General features: G+C 33.7%; 1 long non-coding RNA gene across 1 annotated transcript; it reads right to left on the reverse strand.

Moving 5' to 3' along the window:
* Positions 1–9415: 9415 nt before the first annotated feature.
* Positions 9416–12154, reverse strand: LOC117131879. Its single transcript, XR_004455297.1, has 2 exons — positions 12048–12154; positions 9416–11563 (listed from the first exon to the last, which is right to left on the reverse strand). It is a non-coding gene; the product is annotated as an uncharacterized LOC117131879 (long non-coding RNA).
* Between the last annotated feature and the right edge of the window lie 4364 nt (positions 12155–16518).

A 16518-nucleotide genomic window follows, 5' to 3' on the forward strand; every position in this document is an offset into this window, starting at 1 on the left:
AAACAAATACTTTAAATCACTGATAACAAAAAATTTATTGTGTGATTAATAGTTTTAGTGATTCATAAATTTTAAAAAGTTAAAGGCTAAGTTAAAAATTTAAATATTAAGTTTTCAATATTTTTGTTCATTAGCTTTTACCAAAAATATTTGTTCAAAGCAAATTTCGAAACTAAAACACACACACACACACATATATATATATATGTATATATATTGTACACTTAATATTTAATAAATTATATTTCTTACTTATATAATTTTGTAATCATTTGTATTTTACCATAAAAAAAATTAAACCATGAATCACAAAAATTTGAATGTGAGACTTTTAACAGTTTTAGTAATTTATATTCGTTTAAAAAAATCAAAATATAACATATACAAAAAAATCTAAAATTTTATTTTAGTAATGTAGTTGTTTAATTTATTTTATTAATTTAAAATTAAACAAATATGATAGATAATACACTAATTTTTATCAAATCTTTATTATTCAAAATCAATAATTTGCATATATATACTTTAGCCACATTAGATAATTCCGTAATTTTTATTTAAGAAAAAAATAAAAAACATTAATAATGAATTTGTGGTTAGTTTAATAGAAAGCTTATTATATGTTTAGCTGGACCAGCATAATTTTCTAAGAATTTTAATACTCATTGTGGTGATGACACATGGCTACTTCAAATGTTGTAATGCTTCTCTTTTAATATATAGGAGATCTCTTTTAATATATAGGAGATAGGTGCACGTTAGAAAAGAAAGAAATAGGTGCACGTTTAGTTTTAAAAGTTAGATATAAGTTTTATTTAATATGTCATTTTAGTAAGGAAAATATTCTATGATAGCACTAAAAAAGTTCTGTAAGTGCATGATGACACAATAATAGGTAATGCAGAAAGTAAAGCAAGAGACAAACAACTACAAGCAACCCTTAAGCTTTATTAGAAATCGCCTTGTACACTCTATTATAAGTTCTGCTTAATCAGCTTTACACAGTCTGTTACACCCTAACAATTGCTACTGAAAGATTCCTAAGCTACCCGATTGTGCCTCTCTTCCGTCGAGTACTTCAGCCACTGCTTCAACACAACCCAGAACACTTTCAAGAGCTTCTCTCTCTTTCTATAAGATCAGCCTCTATGTCTATGTCTCTCTCACTACAAGAAAACGTAAGCTTAACGAGGAAATTTAACGAGGAAAAATAATCCTCATAAAAGTACGTTGATTTTGCGAGGAAAGTACGTGGAAAAAGAAAAGCATCGTTATTTCGTCATAAGGTCACGACAAAACATATTCGTCGTAAAGACAATGTAAATTGACGTGGCTTTTACGAGGAAAAACTATTTCCTCGTAAATACGACGTAAATTTTGCGAGTTCTTTACGACGAAATATTTTACGTGTACTTAACGAGGAAATTTTGAATCCACTAACTTGGTAGGTGGCTCACGTTTTTTTTTGGCCATCCAATTAATTTTCGTCGTAATTTCATAGTAAAATTACAACTACCAGATTCGAAATTTCCTATAAATATGGATGTTTGAACATCATTTTAAACACACCAACAACAAAAAACGTGAAAGAAAAAAAAATGGCTGGCTCAGGGACTATTTACGAGTTGCGGAATTGGATGTATATGCATAGAGATGCTAACGGGAGAGTGACGAAAGAATACCTTGCGGGGCTGGAGACATTTATGCACCAAGCAGATTCAACACCGCTCGCCCAAGAAAGTGGTAAGATGTTCTGTCCTTGTCGGAAATGCAACAATTCGAAATTGGCAAACCGTGAAAATGTTTGGAAGCATTTAATAAATAGAGGTTTCACGCCAAATTACTATATCTGGTTTCAACATGGGGAAGGTCTTAATTATGATCAGAATAAAGCTAGTAGTAGTAATAGCAATTTTCAGGAAGAACCGGTTAATCATTATTTGCATAATGAACATAGTTACCATCAGGAGGAGATGGTAGATTATGATAGGGTTCATGATATGGTAGCTGATGCATTCGTAGCTCATGATGAAGATGAAGAACCTAATATAGATGCAAAAAAGTTTTACGGAATGTTAAACGCGGCGAATCAACCACTTTACAGTGGTTGTAGAGAAGGTCTCTCTAAATTATCGTTAGCTGCTAGAATGATGAATATTAAAACTGATCACAATCTACCTGAAAGTTGCATGAACGAATGGGCGGACTTGTTTAAAGAGTATTTGCCGGAAGACAATGTGTCTGCTGATTCTTATTATGAGATTCATAAATTGGTTTATAGTCTTGGGTTGCCTTCGGAGATGATAGATGTCTGCATCGACAACTGCATGATATATTGGGGAGATGATGAGAAGCTAGAAGAATGTCGATTCTGCAAGAAGCCACGATTCAAGCCGCAAGGACGGGGACGTAATAGGGTACCATACCAAAGGATGTGGTACCTACCAATTACAGACAGATTGAAAAGATTGTATCAATCAGAGCAGACTGCTGCAAAGATGAGATGGCATGCCGAGCATACTCAGACGGATGGTGAGATGACTCATCCATCAGATGCAAGAGCCTGGAAACATTTCAACAAAGTACATCCGGATTTTGCTAGCAATAGCCGGAATGTGTATCTCGGATTATGCACAGATGGATTTAGTCCGTTCGGAATGTCAGGGAGACAATATTCATTGTGGCCAGTCTTTCTTACGCCATTCAACCTGCCACCGGAGATGTGCATGCAACGGGAGTTGCTATTCTTGACCATATTGATACCTGGTCCGAACCATCCAAAAAGGTCCCTGGATGTTTTCCTACAACCACTGATAGACAGCGGACGACCAGTAACTATGGAATATGTGTGAAAGGGAAATAGATTTCTACGGGATCTTGACGGAGATTATTGAAGTCGAATTTCCAGGGATACTGAAGCTGAAATGCGTCATCTTCAAATGTGAATGGTTCGACCCCGTCGTCAACAGAGGTGTTCGGTCTAACAAATTTGGTGTAGTTGATGTCAACGGTGGACGACGGTACAACAAATTCGAGCCTTTCATCTTAGCTTCACAAGCAGACCAAGTTAGCTTCCTTCCATACCCTCGGATGAGAGATTCGGGTATAAATTGGTTAGCAGTGATCAAAGTTACACCTCGAGGACGAATCATCAGTGGAGAAGAACCACCATTGCAAGAAGAACAGATAAATGAAGTCGAGGAACCTGAACAAGAAATTGATGACATCCTTCTCATTGATCCGCATAATCACAAATACGAAGATCTTACCGATGATGCCACAGACGAAGCTGTAGAAGACGAGTTTAATGAAAATGATGATATTTCTAGTGATGACGAGAATGTCGATGTATCCGTTGATTTTGTGTAGTTTGTTTTATGAATAAGGTAATGTGAGAGTTTGTTTTATGAATAAGAAAATGTGGGAGTTTGTTTTATAAATAAGTAAATGTGGGAATTGTGGTTTGGAATGGAAAAAAGATGGGGTTTGGAATATATGAAGTAGAAGATAAGGAATATGGGATTTTGGGGTTTGGGGTTTCGGATTTTAGGGATTTAAACGTACTACTCGTTAATTCCTCGTAAGTTGACGTCGAATGTACGACGTAATCCTCGTTTATTCCACGTAGGACAGAATCGTCGTAAAGAACTCGTTAGGTAACGTGGAAATAACGACGAAATTAAAAAAAAAAAAGAAAGCGAAACCCGTTAATTTCACGTAGGACGGAATCGTCGTAAAGACCTCGTAAGGTAAATAGACATAAATACCCCGTAAAGTAAATGACGAAGGAGGCACTCTTTAATTCCACGTAGGATGAATTCGTCGTAAACACCTCGTAACAAAAATCGTCGTAAAAACCTCGTAGACTAAAAACTAGAAAAAAAGGAAAAGAAGAGAGATACCAGATTTACATGTGGCAAGACTTCCAGCAATTATAATACTTAAGTCTCGCCCACATAAATTCTAATATCTTCTTCTGTTTCTTTTTTCCAAATATTTCTAATTTGGTGAAAAGCGGGACTTGCTACTTCCTCATAGTATAAAAACTAGTAAAAAAAGAAAAAAAGAAAGATACTGGAATTATATGTGGCGAGACTTACGTCTCGTCCACATAAGTTCCAAAATCTTCTTCTCTTCTTTTTTTTTCAAATATTTCTAATTTGAAAAGCAATTTGGTGAGGTGTGTGATTTGAGATAGGATATGTTTTGTGAGTTTGTGTGTGGTTTGAGAAGGAAAGTTGTGGGTATTTATAGAAAATATAAGCTCGCTAATTCCTCGTAACAAGTTAACTCGTTAATTCCACGTAACGTAACTCGTCGTAAAAACGTCGTTAACGAAAACGCGGGCCTTTGTATTTCGTCGCTATTTCCTCGTAAATGAAAACGCGGGCCTCTGTAATTCCTCGTAACTTTACGAGGAAATGACGAGGACAAGTAATCTTATATATATCCCCGAGCGAGCTCGCTCTTTCTTTCCTCTCCACTTCCTCCCTATTTCGCAGCAATGGTAAGTCTCTCTAATTCCTCTCTAGTTTGATTAGTTTAGGATATATTAGGTGGTTAGTATAGGGAATTTAGATAGGTTTACGGATCTTATGTTATTTAGTGTTGATTAGGTGGATAATGTTGGGAAGTATATTGTTCACGAAAATTTAAAAAATTAAATTTTTTTCTCAGGTTCGAAAAGGTAGACTTACTGCCCATTACTGAGAGATGTTCGGTGAGCCGGGTAGTCGTTTAGACCCGTCGTCTTCTTCAGCTCCCGGTTCTTCGGGTCAGGAGACTGTCCCCGAGACTCAGTACACTCAGAGAGTCTTTGGATCTCCTTCTTCTAGTGCACCATCGGTTCCTCACGTGCCTCCCCCGATGGCTCCTCCTCCTGTGCCTCCTCCGATGGCACCTCCGATGCCCGCCCAGATTCATCCCGATTTGATGGTGCCTCCGAGTGCTCCTTACTCGCAGTACACCGTAGAGGACATTCTCCGTCTGCCAGGCTGAGAAGGTTTACCAGTCATCGACCCCGACCGACCGGACGGAACTTTGTGGTATGTTTCATTATTTTTTTATTCTTTTTAAATTCTTTTATAACTTTAAAAAATAATTTATATTTTAAATTTGTATTTTCCAGGTTTGGGATTGACAACTGTCTTGCATCGGACGTAACCGACACGATAAAAGGTTACTTCTCCATGGCACATCCGAACTGGAAAAAGACGCCTCACTACGTCAGAAAGACGTGGTTCAAAATTTACGCTGTAAATTCTATTAATTAATTATATATCTTTAAATTTTTTCATTATTTATATATATTTTTTTTTTCTGAAAAACTAATTATAAATTATTTTTTCCAACAGCAAAAATATAATTGGGCCTTGGGGATCACTGAGAGGGTGAGGAAGAAGTTTGTCGCGAAGGCGATAATTCGCTTGTTGGACACGGTCTCCAACTGGAAGGGTGACTGGATCGTGAAGGGGTATGAGCGTGGCAAACCCGCTGAGCTTACCAAGGATGTCTGGGATGGCCTCATCCGATATTGGCGTCTTCCTGATTCCATTAGAATCGCCCAGTCTTGCTCTAACTCCCGTAACACAGTGGATGAGCACGGGAACGGCCGATGCTTCACACTACGGGCCAAAAACTCCACGCCGGTGTCCGTTTGGAAATGGTAATTAAAAATTTAATTATATTAAATTTTTAGTATATTTTTATATATATTCTAACAACTTTCTTAAATGTTTTTTAGGCCAAAGAGACGGGACCCACAAGAACAAGGCGGGCCGATTTATAGATGGCAAGTCCGAGCAAATCTACAACGATTTGGCTGCTTGGGTTGAAGAACGCCAGACCCAGCTGACCCAGCAGTCCACCGATGGATTACCCGTCGCCTTATCCACACCTGAAGTGGATAAGCTTTACGAGGAGGTCAATTTTCTAAAATTTTATTTTTCTTAAATATTCATTTAATTTAACTTTAAATTTTTACTAACAAAATTTATTTTTTGTTTTTAAGGTTGTCCCTAAAAAAAAGGGACGAACGTTGGGGATTGGTTCCGTCAACGATGTTCCGAGAGCGACATCGTCTTATGTTCAGCGACGGGATGATGAAGTCTCTCAGCTGTGTAGGGAGTCCGAAGAGCTGCGTAGAGAGTCTACTCAGCTGCGTCACGAGTTGAGCTCGACGCAATCTGCGTTCACAGCTCGAATGGGTGGACTCGAGGGCTTCTTGGACGTTGTAGCGGCCACAAATCCGGAATGGGAGACTTTGTTGAGGACCATGCGACAACAAAATCCTATCCCAGGCGAGTCACCAACCGACGACTCACATGCCGAGGCAGATGTAATGGCGAGGAGTGATGAATTCTACCAGGCGATTAACGACCACCCTTAGTTCTTTTTAATTTCGGTTCTTGTATTATGAATTCAAAACTTATTTATATATAAAATATTTTGGTTTTGATTTTTTTAGAATTTTAATTTTATTAATAATTTAAATAATTTAAATTATTTTTTTAATTATAATGTTTTATATTTCTGTAAAATAACGAAACGAAGTAAATTCGTAGCTAATTTTGCGGCTTCTTTACGTGGAAGCTTAACGTGGTTTTTACGAGGAATTGTTTACAAGGAAATAACGTGGAAATCTATCAAGGTATTTACGTTTACTTTACGTGGAAAGCTATCAAGGTATTTACGTTTACTTTACGAAGAAAGCTATCAAGGTATTTACGTTTAGTTTACGAGTATTTATTTACGTGGGTTTTACGAGAAAAGTCTTTCGTGGTATTTACGAGGAAACTTAGCGACGTCCTTACGTGGTCTTTACGACGAAATATTCCTCTTCGCTTTTACGACGAAATATTCCTCTTCGCTTTTACGACGAAATTATTTCCTTGCTATGTTACGACGAATTAGCGAGGATATATGCGTTACGACAAACGTATAACAACGAAACGGGTTTCCTCGCTAATTCCTCGTAACACTGCTTTTACGACGAAGTCACGAGGAAAACTGCCCTCGTAAAACTTGTGTTTTCTTGTAGTGTCTACAGACGACCCCATAGCTATCTTATACTTATTCTCCATGTTCCCAAAATCCTAGTCTCCAAGGCAACATGTATGGACATCTTCCATAACAATAAGTGCAACTTTCCTTTTCTTGGAATGCACATATTTCTCTTTCTTTAAGACATAAACTTGCTACTCAAGTTTATTCCTCTTTCCATATCTCCAAGATACTCCTTTGCTCTCCAAGTCTACACGACTCCAGCTCAGCATCTTGACTCCACATGGTCTTCACCACTCACTACAACGTCTGCTTCAACAACTACGTCAACGACTACTTCAGGGCAGACATCTTACATCTTCAATCTCCCTCTTTTAGATTTGTGTGCCGATCAAGCACAACACTCTTCTGGTTCAGCAACCACGTTCCTCACCTGGAAACTTTCATACCAAATGTGCTTTTCTTCCCCACGAGATGTGCACCACACCATGCTTTTCTCCCCCATGAGATATGCAACTAAAGACCAGAACATCACCATTCTCCCCCTGCTTGATTGCATACTAAGCTAAAACAGATGCTTAGATGTCAAGCCTTACAGACCCACCGTCTGTTTCTTCATGTATAATCATGACACAGCCCCTGCTGCAGCGGAATAAAAAGTACTGCATCACGATCTGACGCACCTGTCGAGCTACCTCTTGACCCACTTCTGTTGAGGATCTGGCTACCTTCATGTGTCGTCTCCTTGACCATGAGCCCTTCCCCATCCGCACCGAGTGCCCTCTGCACTCGTTGCTATTGTCTTGGAGTGATTTCACTATCACACCCCTGAAGATCATCTCGCACCACTTCCTGACGCACTTCGATCTCCTTCCTCTTTGTGCCACAAACAACTTCGTGTTCTGGCTCCAAACTTTATGCTTCTTGATCAACCTCAAGATCACTCCTAACAAAGCTGCACCCTTCTTCTGATGTCTCTTCCTTGACCTCATCAAGTAAGCCACTCTTGGCTACAAACACCTCTTCAACCCTCTTGGGTTTAGTGAACGTCTTGTTCACCCTCTTGGCCATGTTTCTACTCTTCTCACGAGCAAAACACTCTACCTTCTTGTCTCCAAACTTTCCACAGAACCAACATCACATCCGATGTTGCTTCTTGCTTGGCCTGACATAGTTGCTGATGCACCGATCAGTCTCCTTCCTTGTACCAGCTGCACAACCATGCTTCAGAACCTCCTGTCTGACCTTCATGTTGTTGCACTTATGTACTACTTTCGGCTTGTTACTCACAGCTACACGCTGTAGAACTTCCTGCCTTACTCCCTGTCGTACGTCCCGACGCACTTCCTGACAAGCTCCTTTGGCTCCATTTTTTGATGTGCTCCCATACACGAAATGTTATAGCCCCTTCTGTTGTACTTCCTTAGTACTCTCAGCTCCTCGATATCCCAGTCCTCAATTTGCCTTGGCTGGTTGACCCATCGAGAGTATCTTATCTAACTCTTTGGATCCACTGTTGAGCATCCTGATCTGTTTGCGATTCTCAGCCAAATCACGTTCCAACCTCATTGCTTTCTCACATTCATCAATAGCAACCTCCCTCAGTTTGCTAACCTCCTTCTACAGAAACTCATAATTCTCATTTACAACAGCAAATTCTTCAACAAGATCTTCATACTGCTCACGGCTATGCACCAATTCGTGTTGCAACCTGAGATTCTCATTCTTGAGATTCAACCACTTGTTGAGCATCACGTGATAATTGGAAAATAATTTTCTAATAACATTGTTATTTGAGAAATTGCTTGAAATATATTAACTTGGATATCATTTAAAAAACTCAATAAATGATATCCTAACATTTGAGCTTAGGGTTTAACGATTATTGTTTAGGATTTATTATGAGAAATTATCAAAATACCATATTTATAGTACCAATTTTCATGTTTACACTAACCACTTTTATCCTCAATTTTAATGAAAGGTAAAAGACATTTATAACCCGTGGGTTTAGAGTTGAGGGGTGGAATAGGATTTTTGGAATGTGAAATTTAGGATTAGAATAAATATATAAATAAATACTTCAAAAATATAATTTTTTTTTAAAATAGTTTCAAAAATAATGTTCGATTTTCAAAATGAAATTTTGAAAAAAAAATTAAAAAATGTCGAAAAAATAATTCAAAAAATCAATTATAAAATAGTTCGAATTTGAAAAAGTATAATTCGAAAACGTAAAAAAAATATTTTTATTTTATTAATTTTTATTTAAATAATTACTTATTATATATGTAGAGAACAAATGTATAAGAGTCTTTTGCCATTTAACTAAGAAGATATTTTAAAAATATTTTTTTAGTGGTGGTAAACATTTATAATGGTACCAAAAAAGTGGTAAACATGAAAATTCTCCATTTATTATTTAGGTGGTGAAGTTGAGTTTATAAACTTCTATAAATAAATCTTATATATTTTAAAAAGTTTTGGGCCGGTTAATTTTATCTTTTAATCATAAATTCAAGATATTTATGAAAATGAAATTAAGTTAAAGGTAAATTTGAAAATAGTATCAAATATGAGGTAAGATTAAAATTTATTGGAATTATGTTATATACTGTACTATTAAATTTTTTTTTGACAACAAGACATTCACAGACTTATATTGACTCTGTAAACCAAATCGGTAACTCCGCATCCATGTGAACGACGAAAGACGGTTGTTTCCTAGCACTGCGTGCTAAGCTATCCTCTCGTAGGTTCTCTGTCCGAGGTACATGAACGATGTCTAAATTGAGGAAACTTCTTCGTAAAAACTTCTTCTTTCAAAGTACTATTAAATTAGTTTGATAAATGTATGTTCTCTTCATATATAATAGTGTTGGAATATCAATCTTTTTGACATATATAGGTCATTCTTTTTCTTGATCAAAATGTGTTCATGTTATGACATTAGTATGCATATATATGATAAAAATGTGTTCATGTTTAATGTATTCATTCATGTATATATTCATTTTGTATATATATTTTGTTTTTCCATTTATTGTTGGAGTATAATTTATATATAGTGATTAATAAAGAAATTTGGCATAGTTTTTAAATATTAAAATGAATGGTTTTTAACTCAACAGAATATATAACCCCTAATAATAGCTGTCTAAATTTGTATTTTTTTTTGAAACATCTGTCTAAATTTGTATATATATGATATGTAAAGAGGTTAAATGTTTCGTATATGAAGACGTGTAAATTAAAATTTAACCATTAATAAGAATATTATATATGTGTTCAAATTATTGACATAAATTGTAATGTTACATGACAGAAGCATTTAAATTGCGACCTCTAAAAGATAATTTATATTAAAAAATCACACATGTAATAAGTCAGGATTTATGTGTTTAATAAATAAGTTTTTATTTTAAAATAGAAAAAAAATTTTATACTGCTTTCCAATAAAAGCTTTTTAAAATCTTTGTAAAATGTGTTTTTGAGAAGTAATAATTTAATGTTGTTATTATCACTAAAATATTTTATTTAATTTTTAACTTTCGTTTACAAGTGAAAACTAAATTTAAATTAATTTTCTGATTATATTTTATGATAACTAAAACTTAAGTTAATCAATTTTTGGAAATAAAATTTAAAATTATTTGGTAAAGATTTTAAAAGATTAATAGAATTTTGGGAGAATTACCAAATATGACTCAAAAATTGATTTTGATTGCAAAAGTATACCTAAACTTGAATCAAATGCAAAAGTAAACCAAAAGTCTTGTGAAATTACTGTCAGCCCCTTGTAACCAAACAAAAAAAATAACTCATTTTTACGAATATAGCACCGCTAAGTCTTCTGAATCTTTTGAGATTCTGTTAAGTCTTCTGGATGACATCCACGGAAGTCGTCTGGTATAGTTGATCTTAAAAATAATTTATAATTTTTGTAAAAATTATTTTGATAAAAGAAAAATCAAAATCATGTAATTATAAACAGTTTTAAGTGATATAAATTAAGATTTAATAAAATTGAATTGTTTTAAACATAGATTAGTGAAAGTAATGAATCATGATATTCTTTGGTCTAGGGTTTGGTAACATATGTTGTTGTATTGTATGTATTCTTAGGGTTGGATTTTAGAAAGCTTAAATGTTTTTTTGAAAAATTAATTTTTTTACCTACATGTGATTATTTCTGTATATAGTAAATACTTTTTAAATTTAATTTAATTTTATGAAGTGTTTAATTAGTTAATTTAGTTTAGGAGTTATGTTTAGGGTTTAGACGACTAACATGTAAGTTGTCTTGCGATTAGAAAACTTATCTCAAAGTCTTCTAACTCCCGCTAAAAATATTTTAGTTAAAATATTGAAGTCTTCTGAGCGACTTACAAGTAAGTCGTCTAGTAAATCTTCTGATCGAAAATATTTAACCTTATTGGAATTTTTGTTTCTATATATAAAGAAAAATTTACACATTCTCTCTACTCTTCTCAAATGGCTACAACAAAAATGGTATGTTCCTCATTCTAAAACTCTCCAACCTCTCTCTAATCTCTTTGAACTTATAAACACCAAACTTTATATCAATTTATTGTTTTTGTCTCATGTCTTTCTCACTAGTTTATTTTGTTTTGCAGGTTTTTCATCACATCACATGGTTCTCAACTTCCACTCATTTAAAGGTAGATTTATTAATTTTAGATATGTTTTTTTGTGTGTTCTATAAATGTAGATCTATCTAATCTTCCACTCATTTTCTCTGTTTTTAAGCTATTTGAACGTTTTTGGAGATGAATGTTTTTCATATCTGGATTTGGATATGCAGGTTTTTCAGATCTGTAAGACTTTTGGGCTAGAAGATTTACAGACGAATTTCTGGAAGTCTTCTGACGGAGTCTTCTCCCATGTCGCCCTTTCATAATAGATCTGAGCGTTTTGGTAATTTTTTATGTCTGATTTTTCTTCATTTGGTGATCTCCTGTTGCATAAAGCTCATACCTTTTTCCCAAACTAAAATTCTCCAAACCCACTCTAATCTCTTTGACTTGAAAACACTAAACTTTATATGAATTTTTCATTTTTATCTCATGTCTTTCTCACTAATCTATCTTTTTGTTGCATGTTTTAATCATATTGTTATCATCTTCCACTTGGATATGTACTTTGTGTGTTCGATAAAAGTATGTATATCTAATTTTCCACTCATTTTCGCTGTTTTAAGCCATTTGAACGTTTTTTGATATGATATGCAGGTTTTTCAGATCTGGGTTTGATATACATGTTTTTCAGATCGGGATGGGAAGTCTTCTCGGAAGTCTTCTAAAATATAATGCGCTAGAAGTTTTCCAGACGACTTCAAAGAAGTCTTCCAGATGACTTCCAGGAAGTTTTCCAGACGACTCTAAAGAAGTCTTCCAGACGACTTCCACGAAGTCTTCTAATAGGGTCTTCTTCCATATCAATTGGAGTCTAAGCTTGTCTTTGTAGATGAATGATCTATAACACTTTTGCTTGTGGTTTGTTTTGTGATTTGCATGTGTACTTTTTTAGTTGTGACTTTTTTTGTAAATTTGAAGAGATATTAATGAAAACGTTTGGTAAATATGTTCATTTTCGACAATATTATCTTTGCCAAAATTACTTGACATAATTGAAGTTATTGATACAACTTCAATATCAAAACACAATAACGTAAAAAAATAATCAAATTTATTACAACTAAAGGAGAAGAATTCTCAAAAAAACTTAGTCAAATTCACAAAAGATAAAACATTACATAAGTTCAAAGCTAGAACACTTTCATTAGATATATAAGTAAAAAGTTTATCATATGGTATGAGAAGACACATTAAACCATGTACTTGATATTCTTGAAGTTACTTAACACTTTTGAAAATTAAATAAACATATCTTAAAGTTACTTAACAAATTTACAAAAACTAACATAGAAGTCTTCTCAATTAGTTAGAAACTTAACTAAGCATGAATGTTGGTAACCTCATAAATATCACCAATTAAATTATAAATTTCATTCAATAGCACCAATATTGACTAATATACATGAATTAACAAAAAAAAATAATTAAAAAGTCTTTATAGTTTGAGAGAAAATGAATGTTTATTAAACATTGACGCAGACGACATCCACAAAGGTCATCTGGAAGACTTCTAGGAAGTCGTCCATTTAGTTTAGTTTTGTAATTGATTTTTAACTTAGACAACAGTAAGTCCATCTTTGTTTGTTAAAAAAAATTCGAGACGACTTCCATGTAAGTCGTCTAGGGAAAACGGGTTAGTTTTGCATTTGACCAGATTGTGTCAGAAATTTGACTTTTCCTGGATAACTTACACATAAGTCGTCAAGTAGAAAATTAAAAAAATCAATATTTTGTTATACCTAGATGACTTCCATGTAAGTCGTCTTAGGTTAGTTTTGCAATTGAGAAATAAAACAAAGAATATTATTTTTTCTAGACGACTTTAGTCCGACGACTTATATGGATGTCGTCCAAGATGAATTTAATGAAGATATATTTTCTTATTTTATTTAAACTTTTAAATTTGTTTAGTTAAATTATTACAACATAAAGATATTTTGTATTTATTCTTTTACATGAAAATATCTGAATATTTATGTATATATATACATATATATATATATATATATATATACATAAATGATTTTTAGAAAATTGGAAGCCCCACAATGTGGTGGCGCCATTCAAATGGGATTGCCCACAGGCCCGGCTCTGCCAACCATAATTACTGTACGGTGCTTCGGCAGTCCATGATCCATCAACCAAATACATGTTTTGCAAGCTTAGGACATGTACTATCATTGTTTAGTGACATGTTTGAGTCTAATCTGGTGTTTTTGAATTTGTGTTAAACCATGCATGGCATTCACTCTTTGCGTGTCAAATCCACTCTAGTGGGTTCCGTGCGATTCCTCTGAACAGTTTACCATTACAAACTTTCCATTAATACCAAATAATCCAAGGGTAAGGATCTTTATCTAGTTTGGGATCTTCAATTTTGTTCTTTTCCGGAACAAATAATCCATGTTGGTATATACTGTCATTGTTGGGAAAATATCCAGACACGATGGTTTTGAGGCGAGAGCCCAAGTTTGCCAGATGGGCATTTAATGTTGGATTTTTACCCTGGTCTAAAAATCGACCACCTAGCCGGCCGCCTGGGTGCTACGCGTTACTCTTCCACCCTGATTTATGCAAAATCGGTTTTAAAAATCGGATATCCGATTTTTTCCGCCTAGACCGCCTAATTGACCGCCTAGCCGCCTAATCTTTTTTTATTTTTATTTATTTTTTGATCTAAAATCTTATAAATATCAATTTATATTCATAATTTTGATGAAAGTTACACTATATTAAGTTTATATATTATATTTGAGTTTTATACAGTCTTAAACATGAAAATATATTAATGTCATACACAATTAAAGATTAACATGTTTTATAACATAGTAAAACAATCTAAAAATTATGTCCCACATAATTTCTAAATAATTCCTGATTTTCTCTTTATGCGCTAGGCCCAACCCGACCGTCCGACTGGCGCCTAACACGTTCCCTAACAGGGGTATTTTATGCCCATGACTAGACTAATTTTCTCATTACTGAATCTGTTTGTGTGTATAATTTGCATGAAAAGCTAGAAAAATATGTTATGTGAACAAAATAAAAAGCTATAAAGATGATGAGTATGTTTTAACAAAATTAGCAAAGAAACAAGAATAGTGAGTTGCATGTTCTTTCGCAATACTTTTGGGGTTAATCACTTTCCACGAAGTTTCCATTATAATCTCTTTGTCATTCTCCGAAAAAAAAAAAAATCCATTATAAATAATCGGTGCACTGAATCAGTTAAACGCGTAAAGGTTCATTTAGCAACGACTCTTCGAAATGAGAAGGGTTTAATTATATTTACTAGCCGAATTATTAAATCGAATTATACAACTAATTATCCAGTTTATGATTTAATTTTTTAATTATTATGTTATGAATTGTATGATAAGAACAAATTCAATCATAGGGACATTGCAATTGAGCTACGGTTGCAGTTTTATTTGTTTTCCGTTGGATATATTCATATATAAATGTTTGACGTTAATACTTTAAATTGAAATACGGCTTATCATTTTTATTTCCCAAATTATACCTAAGACTAATTATAAATACGTCTAATTGTAATATAACTAACGAGAATAATTATTTTTGTCAACAACTAACAACAATCATTAGGGTTAGAATCTAATGATGATAATTATAAAATAGTAATAAAAATTAATAAGATTAGTTGGTAGTTGGTTAATTATATAAATTAAATTTGCCAGTATTTTTTGACACGGTTTTGGTTTGGTTTAAAGACCCAACTAATTGGACAGAACATGCGCTTACGTCCATTGTCTTCTACAATATTTTAACTAGTTATTTTATAGAAAAATAATTGAAATCTACGTGAATACTAATAGAGTAATAGAAATTTCCAGACGCCAAAGCCAAAGGATCAGGACTAGTAAACATTCTTATGCGAAATATAGAAAGTCTGGGTTGTTGATTCAAAGTATAATATTCGGATATTTCCATGTTAGCAAATACAACTACTAGTTAACATCAATAAGATTCATTAAAGTTACGAAAAAAAATAAGATTCATTATATATTACAGGTTTTGTTATGATTACGACTTCTTTTAAATGGCATATCTAAGCTGAAAAAACGATATTTAACCTGACCAATTTATATCAAAAATTTCGTTCCAGTTATAAATGAAGCTACTCAAATACAAATTTCAACTAAAATATTTTGGTTCTGCAATTCAAGCGGTCTTGGTTCACCAAGCCATGTGTGATAGATTAAGCACATGCCATGGGATTCTAATCACATTTGATATCCCTAACAAATGAAAAACATATTATGATAAAATCATCTTGATTATTCTAACTGAAAAAAACTACTAATACATTTTAAATTAGATAACTTATTTATCCTACTATTCGAGTTTACCAAAATAGATTTGATACTGATTGCATCATTGGGAGAAGCTCTTTAGGCACTATGTGGCGATTTCCAAGAGAATGTATTTCCCCACAAGATTTATACATCCAAACATATTAAATTTCTAACATAATGTAGATAAAATCACCCATAGTGTATTTCATGTAACATTGTTTTATCATAAACGTGGTACAGATAATTCTGCCACTCGTAGATCCACATGTTATATATAGAGAAGGTTGTTTGATCTAGGTAGTCAGATTTGTCCACGGTAGAGATCTTCGTTTGTAGTATAAATGTATAATATAAAGATCAACAGTTTCTAATGATGATTTAAAGTGACAGTGAAATGGTTATTTTGATCGCAACCACGGTTAGTGTAAGTACATACTTCCTACTAGAATATACCATATTTATACCACAACGGAAACATCAATTATATTGTGGTTCAACAGTTATACCTTCAAATGGTCTAACCGCTCTCTCACCGTTTCAAA

Source organism: Brassica rapa, chromosome A02 (genome assembly GCF_000309985.2).
Source record: "Brassica rapa cultivar Chiifu-401-42 chromosome A02, CAAS_Brap_v3.01, whole genome shotgun sequence".
Lineage (NCBI taxonomy): Eukaryota > Viridiplantae > Streptophyta > Magnoliopsida > Brassicales > Brassicaceae > Brassica > Brassica rapa.